The sequence below is a fragment of the Schistocerca gregaria genome, chromosome X (genome assembly GCF_023897955.1).
Source record: "Schistocerca gregaria isolate iqSchGreg1 chromosome X, iqSchGreg1.2, whole genome shotgun sequence".
In the NCBI taxonomy this organism is placed as follows: Eukaryota; Metazoa; Arthropoda; class Insecta; order Orthoptera; family Acrididae; genus Schistocerca; species Schistocerca gregaria.
Genome location: NC_064931.1, coordinates 571,489,937 through 571,509,151, shown reverse-complemented (window position 1 = coordinate 571,509,151; position 19,215 = coordinate 571,489,937). Strand labels below are relative to the sequence as shown.

At 39.0% G+C, this 19,215-nt stretch overlaps 1 pseudogene; it reads left to right on the top strand.

Annotated features, from left to right (window-relative positions):
• The first annotated feature begins 13,246 nt into the window (after positions 1–13,246).
• LOC126298203 (alpha-ketoglutarate-dependent dioxygenase alkB homolog 4-like) lies at positions 13,247–15,694 on the top strand (annotated as a pseudogene).
• The last annotated feature ends 3,521 nt before the right edge of the window (positions 15,695–19,215 follow it).

Here is a 19,215-nt window from a genome sequence, read left to right as displayed (position 1 = left end):
TATCTACTCTTATTATTCCCTCTTGGCTCTTGTACACATTGTATATTACCTGTCTCTCCCTATAGTTCACCCCAATTTTTCTCAGAATTTCGAACATCTTGCACCATTTTACATTGTCGATAGTCATAGTGCTCAGAGCCATTTGAACCATTTGAACATTGTCGAGAGCGTTTCCAGGATGACAAACAAATCCTATGAATATGTCTTGATTTTTCTTAAGTCGTGCTTTCATTATCAACCACAATATCGGAATTGCCTTTCTGGTGCCTTTACCTTTCCTAAAGTCAAACTGATCTTCATCTAACACATCCTCAATTTTCTTTTCCACTCTTCTGTACATTATTGTTGTTAGCAACTTGGATGCATGAATTGTTAAGCTGATTGTGCGATAATTCTAGCACCTGTCAGCTCTTGTAGTCTTCAGAACTGTGTGGCCCTGATCCATAGAACGTTATCTTTCCATTGGTTATTAAATATTTTTCCCATGGCAATCCCTCCCAGATATCCAAATAGGGGACTATTCCGGAATCTTTTGCTAATTGCAGGCCAATTTTCCAATTACAGGCTATATATGTCTTTAATGCAGTGGTTTCCATTGGTTTCAGCATCCTCATGCTGTTAATCATTGCTGATTGTTCTGCTTTAACGACAGTTTCCCACCCCTAGGACGAGACAGTGCCCTGAACCTCTGCTTGCTCCTCTGCCCTCTTTGACAAGACTGTTGACAGAATGAGGGTGACTTGTTATGCTGAAAGTCTTTGGCCACCAATGACGCTTACTAATAAAAATTTAAGCAATGGTGGGTTTAAGTCCCATAGTGCTCAGAGCCATCTGAACCATTTTCTCAATAGTACAGTTAATGAGGGTGTGACTTTTCACTTTTCTGGCATCACTAACTTAGGGTTTTGTCTAGCATCTTATGGAGTCTCATCCTGAATGACCTCTTCTCCATATAGGCGCAGGATTCGATGTGTAAATAACAAATTATGCTAAACTGAAATTGCAATGTGAGAAAAAATCCAGCGTTACAAAATAAATATATCAAAACATAGAAGGCCTATTGATTTTTATCATGAAAGTTTAACTGTGATCATGAAATACAAGTCAGATTCTGATCATGTTCATTATTTAAATCAAATTCCTTGGAAGATGACTGACTTCAGACCACCGCCACAAAACACAGTCTAATGATTCGCTGTATTACAAGATTCCCAGAGCTTCACATGTCTGTTCACCAAGGTACTGTCAACATTGGAAATAAATTTGGGCATCTCGTTACACTATATGGTCCAAAGTGTGTGTTGCATTTGTTAAATACCTGATATAAAACTTCTAGTGCGCTGCTGCAGACAAACTTTTGCCAAGGCACTGTGAATTGTGATGAATAAATATCGGCATCATATCCCACTTTAGTGTCCTGATGTGTGTTGCCTCACTTGTACCAGGTAGAAAATTCGTTGTGAGGTTCAGTACCAGTTAGGACCCTGCTTAATCAGTGTGCACTCCTGACTTGTCCACCGTCTTCCACCAATAACTTCTAAGTTAAAATATTTTTCTCATTTACATCTTCACTTAGTTAATGACTTTATGAAATTATTATTAACGTTCTATCAGTGCAACTAATGTTGATGGTGCAGCTGTAGGAGTGTACCAGTGTACAAATAATAAATATGCACTAACAACACTGTATTGTTTCATTTGATCTCAGTATGTGATTCCCAGCTGTCTACATGGTACTCCAGTATGATACAGTCATCACTAACACACGTGTTGCCACACACTACAACCATCTGTTGCACAACTCAATGCAGGTTAGTCTCTCCCTACCTTGCAATTACAGAATATTCTTGTCTACTGATAATAAGTATAAGAAAAATAAAATTGTCATGTGGATGAAAAATGTGGCAGAAAAATCACACATATCCCAAACAGAGTAGGAGAAACAAAACTATCTCCAACCCTACTATTGCATTATTTGCACTGTCCATTTTATATCCCTACTATTTTATTCTCAATAGTTAAGGTGCTGCCCCTACAGTTGAAATTACAAATACAAAAATACACTGACGAAAAATAAAACGCACCGCCAGCAAGGAGTTGTGCGAGAAACAAGAAAGTTGAGAAGCATGTTCCTACATCTGGTAAATGATACTTATTCAAATTACTTGCCAGTCGCATAAGTGTGGCACTAGCAGTGCTACTATGATGATGTAAATCATGTTTGCTTTAAACACACACTGTAACTGTCATGAGCATTAGTTATCTTTGAGACTGGACAGGGTGAGTTGACATTAGTCAAGAATGCTTTCAAGGTGGCAAAGTCGCCATTGTCAACACCTTGCAGAGTTTGAACGAGGTCAAGTAACATGGCTATGAGAAGCTGGATGTTCTTTATGTGATATTGCAGAATGACTTGGCAGGAATGCAGCCACTGTACATGACTGCTGGAAGTGGTGGTCACAAGAATGTACGGTTGCAAGAAGACTGGGCTCCAGTTGGTCACGTGGCACTACCGAGAGGACAGACCACTGTGCTTGGAGTATGGCTTGGGTGTATAATACTGCATCTGGAGCAGAAACTTGAGCATCAGTTGCTATCACAGTGGCACAACGAACTGTTACAAGTCGGTTACTTCAAGGACAGCTCCTGCAGCTTGTATTTTACTGACCACAAACCACCGCCATTTCTGACTTCAATGCTGTCAAGCGAGAACTTATTGGATGGCAGGGTGGAGGTCTGTTGCGTTTTTTGATGAAAGCTGGTTCTGTCTCGGTGCCAGTGATGTCTGTGTGCTGACTAGAACGAGACAAGTTGAAGGACTGCAATCAATCCATCTGCAGCCGGCCTGTGTGGCCGTGTGGTTCTAGGCGCTTCAGTCTGGAATCGCGTGACCGGTACGGTCGCAGGTTCGAATCCTGCCTCCGGCATAGATGTGTGTGTTGTCCTTAGATCAGTTAGGTTTAAGTAGTTCTAAGTTCTAGGGGACTGATGACCAAGATGTTAAGTCCCATAGTGCTTAGAGGCTTTTTTTTTTTTTTTTTTTTTGTTGCAAGCTTGAACACTGTACCTACACCTGGAGTTATGATCTTGGTTGCGATTTAATATGACAGCAGGAGAACTCTTGTGGTTATCCCACGCACCATGATCCCAAATATGTACGTTAATCTTGTTATTCGATGTGTTGTGCTTCCATTCATGAGTAGTATTTCAAGGTGTGTTTCTCAACAGGATACCGCTAGCACACATACCACAGTTGTAACGAAACATACTCTACAGATCGTCGACAGGTTGCCTTGGCCTGCTCGATCGCCAAATCTGCCTCTAATCGAGCACAAATGGGACATGATCAGACAACAACTCCAGTGTCATCCACAACCAGCATTAACCATCCTTGTTGTGACTGACAAAGTGAAAAAGCCATGGAACTCCATTCCGCAAACTGACATCTGGCATCTGTACTACACAATTCATGCACATCTGCAAGCTTGCATTCAAAATTCTGGCGATAACGCCGTTTATTAATGTACCAACATTTCACATTTGCAATGACTTGTCTCAGGCTTATGTTAACCAGTGATCTTGGAATTTTAATCAGTTAAATATATTACCTACACAAACGTATTCCCAAAATTTCATTACTCTGCATTAATTATTTTTTGGCGTTGTGATTATTTTTCTATCAGTTTACTTAATTATAAAGTGTTTTGGTTCCTTGCAACACAAAAAGTTTTTGTTTACAGTTAGTAATATTGTATTTTGATATACATTTTGAATAATAAAATAATTTTGATTTATAACTTACAACATGTCGGTAGCATGTTTACTGGTCACATGTCTTGTGGCTGTTCGCTGAGTGTTCTGTTGATTTAAAGGTAGTTCATGTCATGGTATTTGGCACCCATATTCCACAGCTCTCATACAGTTTGGTTGCATGTAACATCATCAATCAACACAAATATTAGATATGAAAGAATAAACAATATTAGTGGCAAAATGTGATTCTTTTATTTAATTTATCCATCAAATGCAGTGTTGCAACCAAGACCGGTTATTATTTCATATTGTTGTCATTGGTTGGTGCCATTCACGAACAGCATTCCAGGGAGTTTTCCTAACAGGAAATATTACATACATATAATAGACATATTTTACATTATAATGTTCCTGAGACAATTACACAGTTACATAATTACATAATTTATAAAAGAGAAAGATAAAATGATATAAACATCGATCTGTCATTCACTATGCAGTATTACAGGCGACCTTACTGTACCAGCTGATGGATTGTCGCTTCAATGGCCCAAGCCACATTTACAACTTCTCAGGACTGTGTTAGCCACTAGGCTGAGTGTGGCAGCCCAAGCTGCTTACTTTCTTAATTTCACTGAGTCATTTCATTCATTCTTGAGCATAAGACAAACACAAACTGTGAACGAAGTCAGATTTACACAAAGAGAATATTAAAAAATCAAAATCAACTTAACATTATAGATTTTCGATATTTACATTACTTATTTTCATTAATTAAATTGTAATGTGGGCGATAAATGTGTCAGAAACATCAAAAACCTAAATATTTGTTGACCACTGTAAATTACTCTTAGTTCGTACCAGACCAGTTAAGCACTTTGTGTATGCTATCAAGTAGTTTGTTAAGTTTATTATTTCCCATGATCATAAGATCCCCTCAGAAGATAAGGTCTTATGCTAGTTCCTTCAGTCAACTATCCCTGGAAGTAAAAGCGATATGGGCAATTGGCGTATTATCTACCTTGAGTTGCTGCTATCAATAAAAATCTCACAATGCTGCTGTTATATCTAAGGAAGTCCTCAGCAGCCACGAAAAAACTGAGTGGGCCATGTTGCAAACCTATGTACCTTGGAAAAAAAATGCTGGGTGTTTTTTGAAGTAAGTCTGCATTCTTTTCCTATGTTACCATTGTTAATTGGTGGCTGTAGTTTGAAGAAAATATTACTGTAAGATGTTATACACTGAGATGACAAAAGTCATGGGATATCTCCTACTGTTGTGTCGGATCTCCTTTTTCCCAGCGTAGTGGAGCAGCTAGACGTGGCACAGACTCAACAAGTCGTTGGAAGTCCTGCTACAGAAATACTGAGCCCTGCTGTCTCTGTAACCGTCCATGATTACGAAACTGGTGCATGTGCAGGATTTTTTATATGAATTATGTCCTGTAAATGTTCGATGGGGTTTATGTTGATCTGTCGAATTGTGCAGAATGTTCTTCAAACTAATCGCGAACAATTGTGACCTGTTGACATGCCTCATTGTCATCCATAACAATTCCATCGTTGTTTGGGAACGTGAAGTCCATAAATGGCTGCAAATGGCCTCTAAGTAGCCGAACATAACCATTTCCAGTCAATGTTGGGTTCAGGGGGTTGGTAGGACTTAGTCCATTCCACCTAAGCACAGCCCACTGCATTATGGGGCCACCACCAGCTTGCACAATGCCTTGTCGACAACTTTGGTACATGACTTCGTGGGGTCTGCACCACACTCGATCCCTACTATCAGTTCATACCAACTGAAGTCGGTACTCATCTGGCCAGGTCACGGTTTTCCAGTCGCCTATGGTCCAATCGATATAGTCACCAACCCAGGAGAGGCGTCACAGGAAACGTCGTGTTGTTAGCAAAGGCACACGATTCGGTCTCTGCTGCCATGGTCCATTAACGTCAAATTTCGCCTCGTTTTCCGAACGGATACGTTCGCCTTATGTCCCACACACATTTCTGCGGTTATTTCGTGCAGTGTTGCTTGTGTGTTAGCACTGACAACTCTACGCAAACGCCGCTGCTCTCGGTCGTTATGTGTAGGCCGTCGGCCACTGCGTTGTCCGCGTCGGTGAGAGGTAATGACTAAAATATGGTATTCTTGGCACACTCTCGATAATATGGATCGCGGAATATTGGATTCTATAACGATTTCCGAAGTGGAATGTCCCATGAGTCTCGCTCCAACTACCATTCCGCCTTCAAAGTCTGTTAATTCCCGTTGTGCGGCCATAATCACGTTGGAAACTTTTTCACATGAATCACCTGCGTATAAATAACAGCTTAGCCAATGCACTGCCCTTTTACACCTCGTGTACGCGATGCTACCTCGATCTGTCTATATGAATACCACTACCCGATGACTTTTGTCACGTCAGTGTAACTGTTTGTGGCTCATAAAAATATTACATACCACCATAAAACATACCATAAACCATGGAATTGTTCTATACATAGCGTATTAAATTAATTGTGATTCACTTTAAAAATTGATTCAAATGATAGGACAATTTCTCACAGGCCGTAATAATTCACTAACTTGTAACTTGTCATTTCCCCTTGAGCTCTACTTGTGCGTAATGACACAGGGAGTTCGAGCTCTACCAACTAGTTCTTCTCCAGTTTCTATTTAGCCTTCATCCACCGACTTCAGATAACCCAGTAGGAAAAAAAGAAATTACGGGCAAATCACAGAAGATAATGGTTTGTTTTATAGGCTAGTGCCATTGACGGAGAAGCAGAATCATAAGCAGGTACAAACATGACATGCATTGCTTATTCAAGACGCTGTACCATCTGAAATACTCATTGTTGATCACTGATTCCACGTCTGCAGGCATTCAGTGTAGTTCTCTCTAGGATATGTATAATTTTGAAATTAAAAGTTTGAGGCACAATGTATTAAATGAAGAGTTGGTGAGTACGATGCACTGCATTTCATGACTGGAGACAGCATTTCTGTAAGCAGTGGAATTCTCTGCTGACAAATAAAATACCACAGGAGAAGAATCGACAATAGAGGGTGTGACATTCAGCTGGCATACGACCATGAGAAGTGGCCTTCATTTCTAGTTCAGCTCTGAGGAAGATCGGTTGGTCAGGTGCTCACAGACATTAATACTGAAAGTGGATAGCAAGATGTCGCAGTGAGACCACTTACTCTCGCAGATAAGATGTACAGTCTCTAGTAATTGTGGCAATAAGTCTCGAATGGTCACTATGTGGCGCGTACCATTCAAACAGAGTGGCAGCAGTGAGGTACAATGTTGTACAATTCCAACACACTCGTTGATAGAGAACTGTTGTTGGTGATGTGAGAAGTGCATGGCGTGTTGGTTTTCATCCTTCAGACACGTCTATTGTGAGAGTTGAAAACACCACCATGGTTGAGAGAGGACTCATCACTACAAGCTGTCAAATTCGACACTGCATCACTACGCTTGATAATGTATTGACAGTAGTGAATTCCATTGCGTGCTCGTGTTGTGTACGGTAGGCTTATAATTGCTACCGCAGCAGTATTATCCACATTGCAGTCTTCGAAGTGTGCATGTCATGGGTTATTTGACTAGCACTTATTGATGAATCGTCTTCCTTGCGATCCAACACCAATTCCTGAAATTATTATCGAGTACTTTCGCCAGCTCTTGGTTGCTTGGAGAACCCAGTTTCTCGTACGTTTTCTTCCATGGTGCTGAATTTCATTCAATTAAGATGAGACCAGTACTAAAACTTCTCGCTATACCGTTACTGTAACTTTCCAGGCACTATGTCCTGCTACACCAGCGATTATATGCATGTCTGCTAGTTACTGTAAAGCTAAATGTTACATCTTCAACAACTAGTCAACATCTCTAAACAGAAGTAAAGTATACGGAGGGCACATCACAGACGAATGTCTTGTCTTGCAAGGTAGCTTCTCCATGGATGATGCATTAGGCAGATGTTTGTTATGAAAGAGAAACAATTTACAAACATGTGACCCTGACGCATTTCTCATTTAAGACCTCGCACCATATGAAATATTGACTTCCGACAATTGATTCCTCTCCTCAAACCACATAGTTCAGGATTCTCTACCGTCTGTATGGTTTAGATCCTCAAGTTCTCGGACATCCTGTATACAGGGTATTTCACAATTTCTATTACAGGCTTGTAGAGTCGTAAAGGGGACTTAGTAGATAAATTTTTGATAAGGAACCCTTTTACAGAACTGTACCATTTGTACGTAATATAAGTTTAATGACAAAATTACTTTTAAATCTCCCACTTCATGCACCTTCTAATAACATGGCAAATACGAACCTAACATTAAATTTGTCAGTTACTCCTAAAAATGTGCTTGGTACCTAACTGTTATTTGCGGCGTGGTTACTTTCAAAGTATACCCTTTGGGAAACTCGACACCGTTGACAGCACTTATTTCTTTCTGGAAAATTGTTTTGGATCATTTCCTGGGTTGGTCTTCAGGATTGCCGGCTTGTTACTGCCCTGAATACTATCAAAATTTCTCCCTTTGAAAATCTGTTGCAACTTAGAATAAAGAAATAAGTTACTGATAGTTAGGCCAAGTGTACACGACGGGTGCATAATTAAGCTATTAATTTCCATGGTGCTGCAATATCATAGATGGTATGACTTCTCAATAAAAGTCTCCTGTCGTCTGCACAGCAAATTTCTCGCATTCATTCCAGAACAGTACTGTGAGACACTGAAGCACCAAATCGAGTGTGGTGGATCATAGGTAAAAGCACTGGACTGGCGGCGTCCAGTACTTGAGATTTAGGTTTTCTGTGATTTCTTTACATCGATTATGATGAATGCCAGCCAGTTTGAAGTCTAAGCTCCCTTACTTTTTTTATTTTGAACCCATAAGCCAGGAAATCGTATAGAGATGCTTACAAAACCCTTGTTCGCCTAATACTGGAACACTGCTTGTCAATCTGGGATCAGTACCAGACGGGATACAGAAACACATAAGATGCAAAGAAGAGCAGCACATTTCGTCACAGGTTCATTTAGCAAGTGTGAATGTGTTACGGAGATGATCAGCCAACTCCAGTGACAGACGCTGCAAGTAAGGCATTTTGCATTACGATGCATTTTATTGTTGAAGTTCTGAGAGCGTATGTTCCTAGAAGACTCAACCAATATATTGTTTCCTGGCGAACAGACCAAAGACATGAAAATAAAATTAGAGAGATTCGAGCTCACACAGAGATTTACCAACTATTTCCCTTCCTGCGACCATTCGCGACGGGAACAGGAAAAGTGGGAAGTGATAATGGTACAATAAGTACCCTCTACCACACACTCTAAGGTGGCTTGCGGAATATAGACGTGGGTACTGATGTAGATGTAGTATCGTTTGCAGCCCTACGGGATCGTAAATTCATTACTTTGTCAGACCTGGTACTGTGTCCTATCCGAATTTCAATGCAGCTGTTATACAGACAGCTCATGTTATAAGAATATGGACACGCTGTTTCAGAACTTCGTAGACATCACAGTCGAAAAAAGTTTGTACGCTAGAGCCAGAAAAGAGACAAAATGACTTCATACATCACCGATAACAAGGCAACACCAGGCGGCAACGAACCGGGAGACGTAAATTCTTGTCGGATATAAACGGAAATGACCCCAGTAACGATCCATGGAGAATGTTTCGTATTTCCTCTTTTTCAGAACAATTCCATTCTTTCGGGCCAGGTCTACAACTGTTTTTCAAATTTTTGAATTTACGTGTGTACAGGAGGGGGGGGGGGTTCTATTACCGATTTCTCAGGTTCTGTTTCTATAATGTGCTAAATAGAAATTCACGTTGACTAATTCTACATTGCAGTTAGTAAATTGTAGTGTTATAGTGGAAAGGAAGAAACGAGGTGCGATGACTTGATTTTCTCAAAAAAAAAAATGAATTGAGATGTGCTAACATTAAAAATGTACTGTTCCTAGCCATACAATAGACATGAATGCGTTTCTGTCGACGGCTTCATATGTTTCAAGCAATGATTTATTTTTTTGGAGACACGGGGGAATTGAATTCTCAAGGCGATTCGAACTAGGCACTTTCTGTTAGCTTTAGCAACTTCTATCTAAAAGTCATCTTGGTATGGTTAACAGAACTCTTCAATATATCCTTTGATTATCTTAGAGATGATCATATTTAATGAAGTTACTCGTAATTTTAGCGCTCAACAAAATGAACATTTTCGACTGAGCATACTAATACTGGAGTAACATTGTTTTTCGTGTTAATATTTTCCATAAAAATATTTATGTACATTGTCTACAGTAGCCAGATTAGGGCTTTGTGTTGTTATTTGTTGTACAATTAGGTGTAGTAATTACTGTATTTTTGCAAATATTTCCTATATATTAGACAGTCCAGCCATTTTCAAAAGAAGTTTGCAGGTAAATAACTTATGTTTCATGTATAAGACTGTGAACCTCTCGTGTTATAACTATAACGTCTGCCTGTTTAATGAAATTATAGTTTAAGCCTTTTCAATAAGACTTTTCGGTGACAAAAATACTGAATATTTGTCTACCATTACCTGATTGTAAAGGTTCTATGCTTAGTAATAACGTCAACGGCCAATTGTATAAAGCATTTGACCTTAGATTAATTCAGAAAATGATCTTGGATCAAGTTTAACCAGAAAATCTGCGTTGTAGGCCTATAAACGTCAATTGCAGATTACATCGCGGTGAAGTAGGATAAACTTTGACTGGCGAAAATTTAGAGATCAAAGTCAGGTTCAAATGTAATCGTCAGTTTATAATGTAGTGACATTATGACGCTCTTGTTTTGCGCAAATACTAATTCAAGTAATAAAGAAGTTATTATTGACATGTGAATATGTAACTACGCTACTCCTATATTGTTGAAACTCGGAATATTTTTCTTGATCTATAAGGTTAGGTTGAGGGACTTACGAGCTATGTACGTAGTGAGTGCAGCTAATAATGTGTCTCATAACAATTCATAGATACGTTTCGCAATTTATATGATTCATTTCGAGGCATTTTGTAGACTCTCAGTAGCAGAGTGAGAAAGGAAAATTCGAAATATTTTCATTGAACAGTTACGTATGTTGATATTGACAACAGCCGATAATGATTTAACGTCTCTTATAAATGTGCTCTCGCCATTCTAGTAGCAGCAACTATGAAATGCGTATTAATTTTTGAACTATCGAACATGTGAGTAAACTGCTATGGCGTCTGCATTAGCACTGACGAACAGCGCCGGCTGGAGTGGTCGTGCGGTTCTAGGCGCTACAGTCTGGAGCCGAGCGACCGCTACGGTCGCAGGTTCGAATCCTGCCTCGGGCATGGATGTGTTGATGTCCTTAGGTTAGTTAGGTTTAATTAGTTCTAAGTTCTAGGCGACTGATGACCCCAGAAGTTAAGTCGCATAGTGCTCAGAGCCATTTGAACCATTATGAACTGACGAACATAGGAGAAATAAATACTTATACTTAAGTTGTTTAGCAAGCTGTTATGTGTCTAGTGTATTCTGTACCCGTGTTTCGGTAGCTGAGAGCTTGCGTTTTTGTCTCTCGCACGAAAGAGCTCATGTTCAAATCAAGGTTAATTTTTTTTTTTTTTTGTTGATACTACTTTCTCTGCTGTACTCGTCGTAAAGATAATAGATAATTATAATAATGCTACGTCCGGAAAACACATCACTCTTTCCGTTTTCCGAGGGTTTTGGGCCACTGTGGTAGGCAGCATTTTGTGTGCAAGAAACTTACACGATGTGAATTGTGGTATATTGTTTTCTATTGTTCAATTTGCAGATATCTCAGTATTCCGGTGTGTCTGCTGAGGACGATAAGACGCGAGCTCATTCTCTAAATTAAGTGATGAATCATTTAAGACTGAATAAAAAAATAGCTCTTGGAACTAGGGGTGAGGGAGTACGAATCTGCTGAAACCATAAAAAGAAAACGACCACTGACTCCAACGCGCATGCTACTTTTAACATTACTATTTTGTGCTACACGAATCTTTCAGATAACGGTTGGCGATTTGTTGAAACAGAAGTAGCAACAATTTGCAGGGTTGTCCTCAAGGTATCGGACTGCATTGCCTGGCTAAAGCAAGAAATCATCAAAGTACCTACAGAAGAAAATAACATGACCTAAACGCAGGGTGGTTTTTATTAAATATCACGTTTTTCTGTATTTTAGGCGCTTGGAGTGTACCCATGTCCCCATCATATCTCCTGATGGCAAAAGTGCAGAGATAATTAAGAATCGTCACTGATGGTTTTCGTTAAACGTGCAAGCAATCTCAGGCGCTAAGCTTAATCAGAGCGTATTACAATTTATAAAAGCATCGCATGTAACTTCGGGATGAAATCTTTCTACGAAGAAAGTTCAAAAACGACAGAAACTGAAGCTAACAGGAGTTACAATGCGATGGATGCGGGATTTATGAACAAGATATTTACAAAAAACCAGTTCTGCCTTTTCTTTGTTGGTCGTCGCAACTTTATCAGACGTTTTTAATTCTATTTTGTTCTTATATTGGCTCAATGAGATTTCCAGTAAAAAATATTTTTTGTATGGAGAGAAGTTCCAAGATTGGTTCTTTCTACGTTTACTTTCCTTTGTTTTGATAACACACTTTCGGTAATAAACATTGTGTGCCAGCGATGTACAATTAATGTCCGCAGTCGCCGGCCCCGGTGACCGAGCGGTTCTAGGCGCTTCAGTCCGGAACTGCGCGACTGCTACGGTCGCAGGTTTGAATCCTGCATCGGGCGTGGATGTGTCTGATGTCGTTAGGTTAGTAAGGTTTAAGTAGTTCAAAGCTCTAGGGGACTGATGACCTCAGATGTTAAGTCCCATAGTGCTCAGACCCATTTGAACCATTTTGTCCGCGTTCGAAGCGTGATAATCGTGTCGGTTGTCGATTTCTACGCTGTTGCCAAGCATGCTTCTTGCTTTCTTAGATCAACACTGAACCTCCTTTGGTGGATTCAAGTTTTGTGTTATACACTACTGGCCATTAAAATTGCTACACCACGAAGATGACGTGCTACAGACGCGAAATTTAACCGACAGGAAAAAGATGCTGTGATATGCAAATGATTAGCTTTTCAGAGCATTCACACAAGGCTGGCGCCGGTGGCGACACCTACAACGTGCTGACATGAGGAAAGTTTTCAACCGATTTCTCATACACGAACAGCAGTTGACCGGCGTTTCCTGGTGAAACGTTGTTGTGATGCCTAGCGTAAGGAGAAATGCGTACCATCACGTTTCCGACTTTGATAAAGGTCGGATTGTATCCTATCGCAATTGCGGTTTATCGTCTCGCGGCATTGCTGCTCGCGTTGGTCGCGATCCAATGACTGTTAGCAGAATATGGAATCGGTGGTTTCAGGGGGTAATACCGAACGCCGTGCTGGATACCATGAGCACTACCGGTGATGTTACTTACAGCTAAAAGTGTTCTTGTCGACGATAATTACCAAGGTAAACAATGTTATTCACACAACTGAATTCGTCAAAATCTCGCCTCTACATCTGATATGAAAGTCAGCCAAACATCATGGTGACACTGTGATAGGGTATAAACTTAGTCTTGCAGTTCAAAATGTTTGTCATCTTCTGCTCTTAATGCTAAGCAGGTAAGGCAGTAATGGTTGACACAAACAAACGGCAATCATAACTGCACATATCTCCACAGTGTAAGTGCCGTAACTTGACAATGGGAGTCACCGACCAGATTTTAAAACTGTGCGGTAACATCAGTATCTGCTAGTGGAAATACGGAATGGGTGTCAGCTACTGAAGATGTCAGTTACTAGGAGTGTCAGTTACCGCGCAGTGCCAGCTTCTGGTTGTGTCAGCTGCTGTAGGTGTCAGCTAATGATGTTGTCTTCCGTGTTACAGTAAAACTGTAAAACGTTGCCACATATTACCGTGAAGCTGTGACAAGTTTCTCTCCATTTTACAGGAAAACTGTAACAAGTTCATTCATATTACAGTAAAACTGTAACTGCAGGCCTCCATGTTAAAGTGGAACTATAACATGTTGCTTGTCCATGTCACAGGAAAAACAGTAACAAGTTAGCCCACATTATACCAATTTTCAGTACAACCGTTTTCCAATTAAACTGTTTAGGTACTGTTGGGTGGGGCAATGATGGTCAGTTGACGTAACGAGAGGTGTCATTAGCCCACATGTGCGTTTATCTCGATTTGGTGAAATATGAGCATTACCCAGGATGCGTATTGACAAGTGGGTGTCAGCTGCCATAACCTGACAGTAAGTTCCTAATAGTTCCGAATAATTCCAAGCAGCTCCAACTAGTTCCGACTACTTCTGACAAGTCACGTTGTCATGTTACAATAACTGTCATAACTTGACAGTAGGTGTCAACTACTGGATCTTAAAACTGCATTGTAACACAAGTAACTGACTGTGTACGTGCAGTAGATGTCAGTTACTAAGTGCGTCACTTATGGGAGTGCCAGCTACTGGGAGATGACGGCTACTGGGAATTTTAGCTACTGTTGTGTACTCATAATATTAATAACGTCGATGCTAGAAAAAATGTCTTCCGGCGAATGATCTTTTTAATTTACATTATGTTCAATACACAAACCAAAAATAGCTATGGCGGCGACTTTGTTTATGATTTTTGAGTTGGCGTATACTTTAGGTATTTAGGCTCCCAGCCACAATGGTGGCAGAAGGCACCATTCCATCTTCCAAATATGAGCTTCCCCATTGCTAGTCAGCTGAAGAAATATATGTGCTGAGCAAATGTATTTTTTTCTGTCGCTAGTCTAATGGACATTTGGCAACATTGTAGAAAACTTTAGGCAGTATGTGACTGTCGATGAACTTCCTGGAGTGGTTCAGAACTACCCTACCTACATTCACTTGATACCTTTTTGTCATTTACAATAAATAACTTGAATAATTCTCACTGGTTAGATGTAATACTGGGTTATTAGAATTATGATTTGATTCTAGGAAGGTCGTTCCATGCTGAATCTACAGCTAATCACATATTTTACGTTACAAATTATACATGTTATCAATCACTACGGCAATTAATGTGTACTGGCAGTGGCACTGGCTAGCTAGCTACTAAGAAACGTGGCCGCTTTATGGTTCGCAAAAACTCTTGGTTCCTGTCTCACTGAATGAGATGCTAATGAATTCCCAGGAATATATATACAGCTTGATTTCTTGACACCAGAAGAAGAAGCAATCTTAATTAATGGCATTGATGAAATGCCATGGGATTTATCTCAGAGTGGCCGTAGAAAGCAGAATTTTGGACCAAAGTGTAATTTTAAGAAGAAGCGTCTGCAGTTGAGTGAGTTTAATGGTTTCCCAGAATTCACAAAGTTTGTACAAGAGCGTTTTGAGACTGTACAATTATTATCAGGGTATAAAACAATTGAACAGTGCTCCTTGGAATATGATCCAATACGTGGTGCAACAATTGATCCTCATATTGATGACTGCTGGATATGGGGTGAGCGTATTGTTACTGTTAAGTTTCTGTCAGACAGTATGTTGACATTTACAAAATACAGAGGTGATATTAAGCGATATAATTTGTGCTGCGCATTTGAGTATCGTCCAGTTGTCCTTGGTCCTCTAGACTGTTGTGAACAAGAAGATTGTGTGGTTCGTGTAGCCATGCCAACGCGATCTCTCTTGGTGATTTATGATCCAGCACGGTGTGGTTGGGAACATTGTGTTTTACGTGAAGACATTTCAGAAAGAATGGTGTGTATTGCTTATCGAGAGTTCACTCCACCATATCTTAAAGGTGGGCAACATGAAGAGAAGGGAAATTTTGAATGCTGCCAACAATTTCTGGGACCATAGGATAATGTCACAGGAATCATGATCATGGGCACAGGAGCTCTTACATTTTACCTCCAAGAAGAGAGAAAATTTATAAACAGGTAACTTTCCTGCAGATGCACAACATTAACCATTGGATGAAGTCTGTATATATACGATTTAACAGCTTAATTAAGAGCAAGTACATGCTTTCTCATTTTACTGCATTACGAAAGACTGTGTGTTCTTACCATTTACACTGCACATAAAATGTTGTCAGAGTATCTTACGATTGAGATCTATCTTATTTTTACATCGTTTATTCTAAAAAATATTAGAATGTGTTGTGTATACGTGAAAAATAAAATTTATTGATCCTGTTAAAAAAAAGTGGAGTAAATTCAAAGAACTGGGTATACTAACTACTGCCTATCAGTATATTTACTCCTTAATGAAATTTATCCTAAATAATATATCTCTTTTTCCAACAAACAGCTCAGTTCATACATACAATACCAGGAACAAAAATGGTCTGGACAAGGACTTAAAAGCACTTACTTTTGTTCAAAAAGGGGTCCACTATTCAGGAACACTCATCTTCAATAATTTGCCAGCAAACATAAAAAATTTAGTTACAAATAAAGATCAGTTTAAAAGGAGCCTCAAAGACATACTAATGGCCTACTCCTTCTACTCAATTCATAAATTTTTAATAGAAACAAATGATGTATTGTATATATTCATACGGTTAGTTTGTTATTTCAGCTTAAAAAAAAATTGACATGTTCCACATCCACGAGGATCTCCTCAGCACGGATCTATGGAATGAAAAACTAGTCTAATCTAATCTAATCCTACACTGTTTATCACATTTTTCTCTCTTTTCTTACCGAGCTACAAGCATCAAGACTGAAAATCAGTAAGAAAAACTTAACTTCTCCGTGTTATGCCTGCTCGAGCCCTTGAATTACTTCTCCCTAGATATAAAGACGCAAAATTTGAGAAATTGTGGCATTGTACACTTGTTAAAACTTTTTCTGCTTATAGCAAAATCATTTTGCGTCATTTGCGAATATAAAGCTTGGTTGCTATGTGTTTGGAACTGAGGAATTTAGCTGGGGTTCTTTATAGGCCTGCTGTCACTACTAGATTTACATATTTCGTCGTAGTTCCAAAATTCTTCTTGGGTATCACACAGGACTTCACTTACACACATACTATATCGAGGTCAAAAGCGCATGATGTCTTACTACGGTGTGAAATGTTGGGAAGGCTTGTATATGTTTTGTTTATTAAGGTAGTCTTTTATCGTAAGCTTATCACGGTAAATTTGTATTACAATAGTGCTTATTTTTATAACGCTTCTCGCTTCATTGAATGTTACAGAAGGACATAACAGAGAAATTACTCATCAACAGTATATTTTCTCCCATTGACCACCACACTCTGATGATGCTCAGGCAGTTTTTGGTTTTCACCAGAGATAAATATCTCTTCAATAGAAGATAAAGTGCATTTTCGCCCATAAAGAAACTTTCCTGGTGGTTGCTGGATAAGGAGCAAGAAAAGTAAACGTTTGATGGCGCGAGATTAAAAGAATAAGTGCAATAGGGATTACTTTCCCGCTATACTCTTGGATAGGTTATTTAGTGAAACCAGCAGGAGGGCGTTGACGCAGTTTCCTTCGTCAGTTTTCTTGTATGGCAACCGCAAAGCATCTCAGCAACAATGCCAACTGCGGTGGACACACGCCTGGGATGCAGTTCGTAACACAAAACACCTTCTTAAGGCATCAGATATATGCAGATATATTTTTGTTAGGGCCAAACATTATTTTATTTTTATGAAGTTAACACACTATTGTTCAAATCCCCGTCTGCCCATCATGATTTCAGTTTCCGTTAATTCCTTAAATCGATTAAAGAAAATCCTGAGATCTTTCCTTTGAAGAGGCACAATGGATTTCCTTCACCATTCAACTCAATCCTAGCTTCTGCTTCGTCTTTAATTACCTCGTCGTCGCTGGGATCTTGCCCACTGAATGCATGTGTCTAACGAAGGTTAAACGGTCGCAGTTAATTACGTTTGCCAGTAATCGAGTGGATAGTAGTGGGTAGTGGGTAGGTTCCAATCCCAGTAAGGCAAAACTCTTACGTCTCGTCACTTTGTTTTTGATCATCTCATTACTAGTGAAAAAAAATTAATATCTAACAACTGACTGTGCTTAGGCAACAATCCGATTACGTGCTAGGTTCGAATGCCATGTAGCACAGACGTTATATGACGTTATTTCAAATTTAAACATTACGCGTACTTTGTTACTTGTATGTTTCTTTTGTATGAAATGCACTATGATGAAACTCCATCAAAGCTGTTTTTATATGTCTTTTTATTTATTGGTACTGGTTTCGAGCTTACGCTATAAAATCATATATGCTATTTATCAAGTATGATGTACTTTTGTTTTGTTATATTTTTGCATAGGTGTTACAATATCGATCTACATGTCACAGATATGGTTTAAGTTTAAATTTTTTCTTTGATGATAGTCGACTTATATCGTACATACATTTCAAATACGAAGAACATATAAACGAAAGTGAAAACCATCTCCCCACATTTAATATGTATCTTCGAAACTCTACTGTAGACGCAAGTACTAACGTTTCTGGTCTTCATAGAACAAAAAAGGAACCTACATGAGTATTTTGGATGAAATATAAACTTATACACATTTGGCAAAGAATCCAAATAACATGCTAAATGAACGAACACAACTCGAAAATAAAAAATATATTGAGAGCTTCGAAAAATTTTTTTTCGGTGACTGATAATTCATATCTAAAGGAGATACTAAAATTTAGGCACGGTAGAATTCGATATTTATCATAGATAAACACTGAAAAGCAAACTATATCTCCGACACATAAATCGATACTGTAATACCAATGTATAATTATAACAAAACAAAAGTACATAATAATTGAAAAACAGCATTTACAATCTTATAGCGCGAGTAAAGAAATTATAATTCAACCAAATATTACACACACACACACACACACACACACACACATATATATATATATATATATATATATATATATATATATATATATGTGTGTGTGTGTGTGTGTGTGTGTGTGTGTACATTTAGGTACAGCTTGAAAATGAGCCGTGCTTGAAATCGGCAGCAATGCATCTATAAAAAAGCAGCTCTCGTGGCCTATCATTGCAACGCACTTTTTTAGTTACAGTTGAAACCATATTTAAGATTAGTGTGTGTGTGTGTGTGTGTGTGTGTGCTAGCTTGATTACATTTGGGTACAGCTTGAAAATGAGCCGTGCTTGAAATCGGCAGCAATGCATCTATAAAAAAGCAGCTCTCGTGGCTTATCATTGCAACGCACTTTTTTAGTTACAGTTGAAACCATATTTAAGATTTTTGCAGTTAGCTAACAGGAAAATAGTTGCTGGACAGGATTCCCAGGTTCTGGTACAGTACAAAAATTTTCATCCCATACTAAACTGAAACTTGCTTTTTGGAATGTCATTTATTGTAATAAATTTAAGGTGACAAGCGTT